The following is an 11,078-nucleotide window of genomic DNA, read 5'->3' as shown; positions in this document are numbered from 1 at the left end:
AGACTATGGACCTGAGAAACAAACAGGGTTTTAGAGGGGAGGGGGGAGGGGGGATTGGTTAGCCCGGTGATGGGTATTAAGGAGGGCACGTACTGCATGGAGCACTGGGTGTTATACGAAAACAATGGATCGTGGATCACTACATCAAAAACTAATGATGTATTGTATGGTGACTAACATAACATAATAAAATTAAAAATTACAAAAAAAAAAAAAAACAACTAATTTTACTTCGTGAATATTCTGGAATTGCAAATTGTTCCCCAAAATAAGTAATCAAAACCCACTTCCCTTAATAAGCTGTCTCTGGTCATTTTTGAAATATTTGTGTAGGTGAAGTAACTGAATCTGGGGAGAAAGAAACAAAACTAAGCAAAAAAAACTTTTTTCCATTTGACTGGTAATTCTCATTCCCTCTCTCCCTCTCTTCCTCCTCTCCATGCCCCCATATGTTTATGTCACTTCTGATTTCGGATTCCCTGAATGATATTCAATGGGCTATAAGCTAAATGACCGACAAACACTGGCCAAGTTAAACAAAGATGGGAACAATGAGAAAGACCCGATTTCTCTGAAGAGTTTCAAAGTGAAAAATCTTCACCACTGGATTGAATTATTTCATGGCAGCTGAAACTAACCTACCCTTAACAGGTCAAGAGCCATGCCTCCCTTTCCCACTATACACACTGATCCATTTTGTGTGCTCTCCCAAGGAATGGTGCAGAGCTGGGTAGGTCTTCCAGAGGTCATCTTTTCCTAAGGCCTCCAGGCAGTGTTCCTCTAAAGCATTCCAGATTTTTTATTCCCCAATTCTTTAAAATGCATTGAGCAATTGATAGCTAAATCTCTAATGTCTACAGAAAGAAATGTTAGAGTCAACAAGTCTTAATTTTACTCCTAGGCAAGTCTGTAAGGCTAGGATGCCTAAGTCAAATTTAGTTTTGTTTTCTTTATTCTTGCATTGTGATAACACTTTAGGAAGCTGGTATTAAAGTGAGGCCAGATCACAGGCTAAAAGAAGAATTATGTCCATTTTGAAGATACTTTTAGACAACAAAATGATCATTTAGTGCTTATATTAGATTCCTTCCTGAATTTAGCCTTTAGGCCATCAGTTTATTAAAGGATTCTAAAAGCATTTGGCCTTTATGTGAATGGGAGTAAGCTCTACAGAGTTTCTAACTATAATGAAATCAGAAGGGTCATAAACCCTTGTGCTGTAGACATTAATTAATGGCCAGCCTACCCCAGAGTAAAGTGCTGGGATAGCAGGTGTGTTTGGGGGAGGTACATGATTGCCTGGGAAGCAGATGGACTTGGCAGCTTTTGGAGTGAGAATAGAGAGACAGCAAATCTCTTGCACAGGGGCAGTTTGTCCATTCCTTTGACCCGCACATGCCTTAACTGAACTCCTTTGTTTCTTACAAATTTTGCATCTGCATGTAGAAAACTATGCATTTCCCATCTTTTCAAGGAAATTATTTTGCTTCCCACTCTCTCCCTTCCCCCACACCTTGACTGGACATTATTTGTCTTGAGGCAGAAGAGGGTTCAACACACCACGTGATCATATTTAATGGTCTCTGAATTACTTCTGTGAAATATCCACCTACTTGCCACAGTTTGATTTACTGCATAGCCAGGAAATAACAAATGTAATTACTTTGGAATCAACATAATATGAGGCCAGATTGCCTTAACATTCCTTTTGCTTGAGAGGAACTTAATATGAATGAGAACCAGCTGTCTGTCTGTCATCATGCGCATTTGGTCAGCTTTCATAACTGATGACAGATATGGCTCTTTTGGAAAATACTTTAAAGTCACATAATTGTAAAGGCCATTTTTCCTCTGACAGCTTTAAGATCTATAATGAATCATGTAAAGCATATGCATCTTACCTGAAACCAAGAGATAACTTTGTGTCCTCCCAGCGGTTATCTCCCCCAGAATAGTTTCCCCCAGCCTAATGTTTGGGATTGCTTTAATAAAAGGGGTAGTATGTTCTTATTCAAGAAGAAAAAACAAATGAAGCTTGTGATATCCTAACTAAAGAAATGCCCTAGTAACCTGTGTAACCTGGAGCTTTGGATGGCAAGAAGGGTCTTCAGTGTGTGTGTGTGTGCGTGTGTGTGTGTGTGTGTGTGTGTGTGTGTGGTGTATGTGTGTGAAATTTAATTTAATTAGCCTTATTACACATCTACTAATTATTAGACTCTGTAAGACAATAAGATTTTTACAAGAACCTAGGATTTTGGGGTCTCTACTTAGTGTTAGGCTATTTATATCTATTTTCTTATTTACCCTTTACAACAACCCAATCTCATGAGTTAAATATTATGACCTCCCCCTTTCCAAAGAGAACACTGAAATTTGGTGACCTAGTAACTTTCTCAAGGTCACAGAACTTGTTAACGATAAAGTTGAGAGTAGGAGCTAGGTCTCTTTGATTCAAGTCAGTAATAAACCATTAATGGAAGATTCAGCAAGATTGGCAAATATGAGCTCATCACACAAAAACTGGTCTATGTACCAGGAATAACTAATTATACAGTGTAATACAGAAAAATAATCCCATTCATAAGTCAGAGAAATGAGAAAGTGTGATAAGCAAATAGCTCTGTAAAAGTGGAACACAACCATATGTGTGGATACTTGATATGACAGACGTGTAATTTCAATGGACTAAGGAAGGGCTAATAAATTAGTGGTGATTGGAAAACAAGATATCCATGCAATTCCTTACTTTATAGTATATAAACAGTAAAAATATCCCAGGAAGATTAAAAAAATATTCCAGAAAAAGCAAAACCTTAAACATTCTAGAAGGAAATAAAGGAGGGGCACCTGGCTGGCTCAGCAGATGGAGTGTGTGACTCTAATTTCCAGACTGTGGGCTCAAGCCCCGTGTTGGGTGTAGAGATTACTTAAAAATAAAATCCTAGGGGTACCTGGGTGGCTCTGTCAGTTAAGTGTTTGCCTTCAGCTCAGGTCATGATCCCAGGGTCCTGGGATCAAGTCCCGCATCAGACTCCTTGCTCATGGGGAGCCAGCTTCTCCCTCTGCGTGCCACTCGCCCTGTTCGTGCGCTCTCTCCCTCTCCTCTCTTAAATAAATAAATAAAATCTTTTTAAAAAAGAAAATAAAATCTTTTTTAAAAGGAAAAGGAAAGAACAGAGACTAAATGATGTTAAAGCATGGAAGGAGTTCTTAAATAAAACACAGAAAAGCACAAATGGCACAAGAAAAATTAACAAATTCACTATATTAAAACAGGCTTTTTTTTTTTTTACAATAAACACAACACAAATAGTGAAAAAACAAGCCACAGACTGGAAAAAATATTTGCAACACATATAACTAACAAAAGAATTAGGATCCAGAACATATAAAGAAGAAATAAAAATCAATAACCCAACGGAAAAATGGGCAATTCACAAAACAGGAAACTCAATGGTCATTTAATATATGAAAAGATTTTTAATCTTCCTAGTAACAAGGAAAACAAGATTAAAGCAATGAGATATCATTTCATATTTATCAAATTGACTAATTTTTATTTTTTAAAGATTTTATTTATTTTAGAGAGAGAGAGAGAGAACGCAAGTGGGGGAGGGAGAATCTGAAGCAGACTCCACGCTGAATGGGGAGCCCAATGCAGGGCTCAATCTTACGACCCTGAGACCATGACCTGAGCTGAAATCAAAAGTCAGATGGTCAACCAATTGAGCCACCCAGACACCCCAAAATTAACTAATTTTTAAAGTCTTAAAATATCTTTTGTTGATCAGATGGGATATAACAGGAATTCCCATTTATTGCTGATGGAATTGGAACAATCACTTTGGAACACAATTCAGTACTGTCTAGTAAAGTTGAAGATGCACATTACCTAACACCTAGCATGCTCTCTGACATGCATACATCCAAGTGAGACATTAAAAACATTTAATATCAGCATTATTTCTAAGACAAACAATAGGAACTCAAATATATTTAAATTTTAAAAGGATATAGTTTGATATATTCCCAAAATGTGACATTGTGCAGGAGCTAAAAAAAAAAAAAAGACTAAATCTACCTACTTGTAGAAACATGGATATATCTCAAAAACAATGTTGACAAAACAGAAAGTTGCAAAGCCCTAGAACAGCATGATATAAGGTCCAAAAACATGCAAAATATGACATATTGTTTATAGAGAATTTATGGTAATTTATGCTTTACTGACTGGTGAAACATTCAGTTTGTATTTAGATAAAAAGTACAAAATCATGCACATAAGAAAAGTAACAAAACAGGGCGCCTGGGTGGCTCAGTCGTTAAGCGTCTGCCTTCGGCTCAGGTCATGATCCCAGGGTCCTGGGATCGAGTCCCACATCGGGCTCCCTGCTCTGCGGGAAGCCTGCTTCTCCCTCTCCCACTCCCCCTGCTTGTGTTCCCGCTCTCGCTATGTCTCTCTCTGTCAAAAAAATAAATAAAAAATCTTTAAAAAAAAAAAAAAAAAGTAACAAAACAAAACAGTGGCTTTCTCTGAAAAGGGACAAACAAAAATGAAATCAGAGAGTTTTGTTAGGAAAGACCCTTAACTTTTTTCTTAAAAAAAACTGAAATGAATATGGTGCTAGTGGGTGGTGGAAAGAAAGAAAAGATGAAGGCAGAAGGGAGAGAAAGGAGGAAGGAAAGTAAGGGGGAAAACAGAGAGAGAGGAAGGCAGAATGGAGGAGGGAAGAAAGAAAATTCTCTAAAGTCTGAAACTCAAGACCAAATAATTGAGATTCTGTCTTTCAAGGCAGAGTCTATAAATTAAAAACCAAAATAAAGGAGAAATTTCCAGACTTTCTGAAACACTTACATAATGAACAAATGGGGCTAGGTTTGATATAATTTAATAAAATTCATGAATTCATATTAAGTAGAGGATGGTCAATTTGAATTAAACAAATCCAGAAATTTTCAGTATTTAAAGGCACAGAATTATAAAACATTCTGTGCCTACAGCTATTCAAACTGACCATAACAAACACTTTACCTTTATGTGTGTGGCAGATATATATCTTGAAATACCAAGCAGTTTGGTCCCTGTGTATCCCCTCTCTTGTCTTACTTGTACCCTACAGCAATTTTCCTTCCTCCCATCCAGAAATAAAAATTCAAAGAAATCTATGAGCTACATGCCCGATTTTTTAAATCTGCATGTGTATACTTTTTAATATACTTATCTGTAAAACATTTTTTTTACCAAAATGAGATCATAATCTACCTATCCCCTTGAAAGCTAATTTTCCAGTTCATATTCATCATCTTTAATTCAGAAAATGTTCCTCTCACCTAATACTAGAATTTAGATTCTTCTCATGGACCTAAATACACCTTTTATGATTGATTTGCACAAATCATAGCCATTCCAAGCCCACACATTGCACCTATTTTATTCTTTATGTTTCTTTTCATTTAGAACAGATCCTTTATTTTAACGATCCTGAACTGTTATCTTACAGGATACACCACATTCTAAATTTGTTCAGTTTCTTCATGATGAATTTTAGCTTGTTCCTTACTTCATAAACTAAGAGCTACATCTAAAGGCTCTATGGATTCAAGTTAAGCATATTTGGCTAGATAATGCATAAGTGATGTTACCAACTTCATTTTGCAACACCTAAGAAAACACAGAACATCTGGTTGACCCACCATTAATGATACTAAGCTTAACCACTGAATTGGGGTGTCGACAGTTTGATTTCTCTATTTAATAGTTAACATTTTTCCCTTTGCAACCTGAAACTAATTTGTGTAGTGTTGCTTTGGCATTGTACAAGTGTTTCATTCACCATCATCCATTCACTTAATGGTTTTAACATCAACTGATAATCCTGAATTAACAATTTCATTATATCACTGGCCTATAAAGCAAGGAATAAAACAAGCAAAAATCCCTGCTTGCGTGGAAGTTACTATCTGCTAGGATAGAGAGACAATAAACATAAAAAATTAGAAAAATACTGTATGAAGTATGCCATGTGGTGCAAAGTGCTATGGAAATAAGGCTGGAAAGGGAGGAAATGGGGATGTAAGAGAAGACTATGGGGTTGTTATATTAAATAGGGTGGTCAGGGAAGTCATCACAAGGTATCTGTGACTTTTGTTCAGGGACAGTGGACCTCTAGGGGAAAAAATCATTCCAGGCAAGTGCAAAGGCCCTGGGGTGGGAGCCTGCTGGTATGTTTAAGGGACAGCTAGGAGACCAAGGTGCCTGGAGGAGAGATAGGAAGAAGAAAATAAGAGAAGTGATCGATGAGTACGTAAGAGAGTGTGCAGATCATGGAAGCCTTGTGGGCCAATGAAAGGGCTTTGGCTTTTACTCCTGCAGATCATGGAAGCCTTGTGGGCCAATGAAAGGGCTTTGGCTTTTACTCCAAGACAGGCTGGAAGCAGAGGAGCAATTTGACCTGTCTTACACATTACGGGAATTTCATGGGCTGCTGTGTTCAAAATAGGCTATGGATAGACTTCTGGTCTCAGTATTAACATGTAAAGAGAAGTTATCACCCCTATCCTTACCACAAGAAAAAAGTGAAACAAACTGAAAATCAGTAATTTTCCTGGACCTGTCAGAGAACTGAAGTTACAAGGCAAAGAGCCACCCTGAAATTTGGAGACACAGGAGAATATAGAGATCACAGCCAAGATCTACTTACCTGGAGCAGAAGCTGCTAGAGCCATAACCTGGTAGGAACACCTGAATGGTAACTTTAACAATTTGATAGAAACAGAATATAGACTAGCATGACAGTGAATAGCTCCTAGTGACTTAGCGAGACCCTAAGACTGTCTTGACTTTTCCCTCCAAGATCCCCCAGATTCTCACAGGAAAGAACCAAGAAAAATCCCCTCATGGGTCTGGCAAGGGGAGCAGAAAGATAACTGTTTTGAAATACATCCAGAAGATTCTCCATAAAAAAGACCTACTCTCCAATGAAAAAACTTCACCAGAGCCTTGCCTCACCAAAGTCCGAAATTCATATCTACACAAAAGAGATTATGGGAGAGGCAGGAGAGGAAATTAGGAAGTTACTGCAATACCTGTGGGAGGCAAAGATGCAGAGTTGGCTTTTACCCATGAAGAGCCTAGAAAAAACTGGGCCTGGAGGAAAGAGAGAAAGAAAGTCAAATAGTGAGTTTGTTAAAAAGAAGACAGTTTGTAGTCACAGACAGGGAAAGGAGAAGGTAAACCATCCCTCTCGGATTACAGAGTGAAAGGGTCCCTCTCCAAGCCAGCCATACTGTCCAAGAGAGAGGAGAGCCCACCATTCCCATAGCCAATTCATTAGTCACCTGTAGGCAAATGAGGTAGAACAAGAAGAGAACCTATGGAAAATTTATCCTTGTGCCAACTTTTCACCACAGTTTTTGCAAGTGTCCCTTGTCCAATGGGCTGTATAATTCTGGAAATGGGCACTATGAACACTCCTCAGCATAGCTACATGGTCTCAAGGTCACAGGATCACCTGGAAATCACCCTTCTCTTTCCTTCAAGTCCCCATCAGATCATGACAAATCTCTTGGCATATTTTTTTTTCCATGGCTACACCTCATGTGGTTGCAGGTCAATATTCCAGACTGCAAATATGCTAATCATGCTCATCCAAACATTAATGGATTCCACCAGGCCCTGGGGTCTACTGATCTTTATCCTGTAGTTCCTCAAGCATTTTCATGAAAGTACCTGAAGCCACTGTAAAACTTATATTTTAAACTTCAGGTGGTATTCTTGTTTTTGTTTTTTGTTTTCCAGCAGATCCAGCATCAACACTAGTTTTTTCTCAAATTATTCGACACTATTTGTCAGAGCACAACCACATCATAGTATGTAGAACATTCTCTTTTATGAAAAGATCCTCCCAGACTAAGTATCACTGGTTTCACTGCAATTTCTATGGCAGCAGCTGGAGATTCTTGGGCTGCCCAAGCTCAAGGTGTCTGCAAAGCATGGCAGATGAGGCACAACAGGACTCCCACTTTTAGTAACTCCTGTGCTGGCCCATTTCTATGTCATGGTGACTGTCTGCCTTCTGAACTTCACGGATAACATTACTGAGATTTGGTAGTTCACTGTGAATGGATGGGCGGACGGATGGATGAATATCAGAAAGCAATGTTAAACACACAGTTGAACTCCCTTTACAAAAGAGAGTTCTCAAAATGCTTCCTTCCAGACAAAAGACATCCTATTTGCCACTTCTTAGATTTTTAGTACCGAAATTTTGGAAGTATATGGGCCAAAGAGAAACATACGGAAGATGACCTCATAAGTGATTGTTGGCCCTCATATCTGATGGTATCTCTGACCTAATATACTCAATTTAGAATGAATTAAGTGTAAGTCGATGAAGTGCCCTGATGCTGAATTTTCTCATCAGTAAATATCTAAACAAGTTATAATATCATTTTTCTAGCCTTAGAAGTAGGTATCTGGTCACACAGCTGATTCTAATGATCTCTAAATAAAAGAGATAAATCAACTTCAACAGTTAAAAAATTAGAGAACAATTATGAGATGCTTACCACATGTTGTGTATAAAATACTGAAAATGATACAGGTAGGGGGATTATTTTTTTATATTCAAAAATTCCTTATAGTTGATATCATAGTCTACTGAACTTTATGTTTTGACTGCGACATTTTATTTTTAAAATAGATTAGGTAAATTATATGTAAAGCTAGAAATAAAAAGGGAATCTATAAACCCCAAGTTCCTATGGAATGGAATTAGAACTTTCTCCGCAAATGTGGTGAGTTAACATCTATACATGTACAGGAAACAACTACCCAAACATTAAGTCAAAAGTTAATTCCACCCTGTTGCCTGTGGCCAAAAGCCATAGTATTTTATTTTAATACAATAAAGACTATACCAAACATCCCTGGAGTCTGGACCAGAGTACATAAGAACTGAACTATTTTTACAAAATGCAAGCTGGGTAGTCATATTCTTTTCTACAGTTTTTCACGTCAGTCATCCTGGTATAATGCAAAGTGCCTTTTGAATAATACAAACATCTCAGCTCCTAGTCTCATGGAAGAACGTCCTAGTCGCAGAACCTAGACAAAAAAACCTCCTAAACAATGCGACCTACAGCTTTCTCAACTGAAAATTGAATCATAGTGCCTATCTTGCAAGGTTGTTGTGAAAGTTATAAATAATATGGGTAAAATTTCTGATTTTGAATACCTATTGCTATTCTTAGGCTGTGATCTTTCATTAGGTAAATCTGACAAACCATACTTAGGTGTTTGGCTACAAGTAACTCTGTGTCCCCCACCCAAAAAAAAAGAAAATTTCAGTAGTAATTTGCAGATTGCATTTACACATAGAAAGCTGGCTACTTCATATTTATTTAACTGCAATCCAAGAGAAGTGTGCTATTCATGATGTGGGAGAAACAGAGATGTACCACTCCGATCCCCCTTCCAAAAAGGGCTCGCTGCTCAGCTATGAGGAGTGTGGTTCACGCACGGCCCCCAGCTGTTAGTCCTTCAGGGTCTGCTTCAGCTTTCCAGCTGAGGTCACACCATTTGTGGGGTGGCCCCGGGCCAATGAGTGAGCCAGACAGTGGTGGCCAAGAATATGTTCCTCCCACGGCAGCCTCCAGTCAATGACTGAACAAGCATAAATACAAGGACCCGGCCAACCAAAGCGGCATCCCTCCAACGGGCAAGCTGTGCTCCTGAACTCCCCCTGGGCAGACAGAGGCTTGGCCAGGTGGGCACAGCAGACTGACAGCCCAGTCCTGCTCCCTCTCATTCCCATTCACAGGCTTACTCCCCAGTAAATATCTTGCACTTCTAACTGCCTTGGCATCTGCTCCCAAAGAAACCAAACTGTGACACAGAGCAAATGTGTAAGAGACCTATGTTACTAAATAATGGTAACAACCACCACCTCAACAAATCCTGATAGAAGAATCAGTGGCAATGGAGAAGTTCTTTATGACTTTATCTAAAGCAAAACACCCAGACAAATGTCTACTCTGCGCTTTTTTGTTCCCTCAGCTTTACGGAGATATAACTGACATGTAACATGTAGAAGTTTAAGGTGTACAACCTATTGATTTGACATACTTAACATATGGCAAAATGACTGCCACCATGGCTTGCTAACATCTGCCTCCCATGACATAACTACCACTTCTTTTTTGTGGTGAGAATATTCAGGATCTACTCTCTTAGCAACCTTGAAGGATATAACATAGTATTGTTGACTGTAATCACTATGCTGGGCACTCCATCTTCAGAACTTATTCATGGTATAGCTGGAAGTTTGTAACTTTGACCTTCATCTCCCCATCTTCCCCTCCCCCAGCCCTTGGCAACCACGAATCTATTATAAATTAACAATCCACACCTTCAGTCTTACCTTTGAGTGTTAAGCCAATGTTAGCATTTGTGGGTATTTTTGTCTGTTTGGTCCAATATGAATTTGCTTGCTGCAACCTAGGCTGTCTTCTCCATGAATTCAGGGTGAAGATGAAGAAAAAACACCTACAGTGATTTCAAGACATGTAAGCTGTGCTTTTGCTATTGATCAAAATTCTCAACCTCTTTAGACATCCCTCTGAGGTCTTACTTTCCAAACTATTCATCATTTTTATTGCTTTTCTCTGGACGTTATCCAAACTCTCCACCCTGCAGCTGTCTTCCAATGAAGAGTTTCAAACTCATAGCAGGTCTCTAGTAAGAAGCTGGCTGTAGTAGAGTGAGACAGAGAAGCTCAATAGCCAGAACGTCAATGAAAAGGATTAACTATGAAAAACCGGCCACACAAACTTTCTAGCTATGCTTACCTTTATTATTCAGTAATCACACAATTGAAATATTTTATTTGTTTGTATCCCACCTCAATCTAGAGAGCATTTTGGACGGTCTTACTTAAAATGCACCACGGGTCAGCAATATACAAGGCACGGCCTCAGCAGAAACACAAAACTTCATGTTTGCAATAAGTTCCATAATAAACTTTTTTTTAACATTTTATTTATTTGAGAGAGAGAGCACGAGCAAAGGGAGGGAAGGG

At 38.6% G+C, this 11,078-nt stretch overlaps 1 long non-coding RNA gene across 2 annotated transcripts in view; it reads right to left on the bottom strand.

The window, feature by feature from the left end:
* LOC115938575 (uncharacterized) overlaps positions 1 to 10,469 on the bottom strand; it is a 50,573-nt gene extending 40,104 nt beyond the window's left edge. For both annotated transcript variants that reach the window (XR_014144009.1, XR_014144008.1), the window contains exon 1: positions 10,422 to 10,469. This is a non-coding gene — a long non-coding RNA (uncharacterized LOC115938575). The remainder of the gene's footprint in view (positions 1 to 10,421) is intronic.
* Between the last annotated feature and the right edge of the window lie 609 nt (positions 10,470 to 11,078).

This window comes from Leptonychotes weddellii, chromosome 3 (assembly GCF_054177405.1).
Source record: "Leptonychotes weddellii isolate Sample4059 chromosome 3, ASM5417740v2, whole genome shotgun sequence".
Taxonomy (NCBI): domain Eukaryota; kingdom Metazoa; phylum Chordata; class Mammalia; order Carnivora; family Phocidae; genus Leptonychotes; species Leptonychotes weddellii.
Note: the sequence above shows the minus strand (reverse complement) of the source record. Positions and strands in the feature narration are given on the sequence as shown.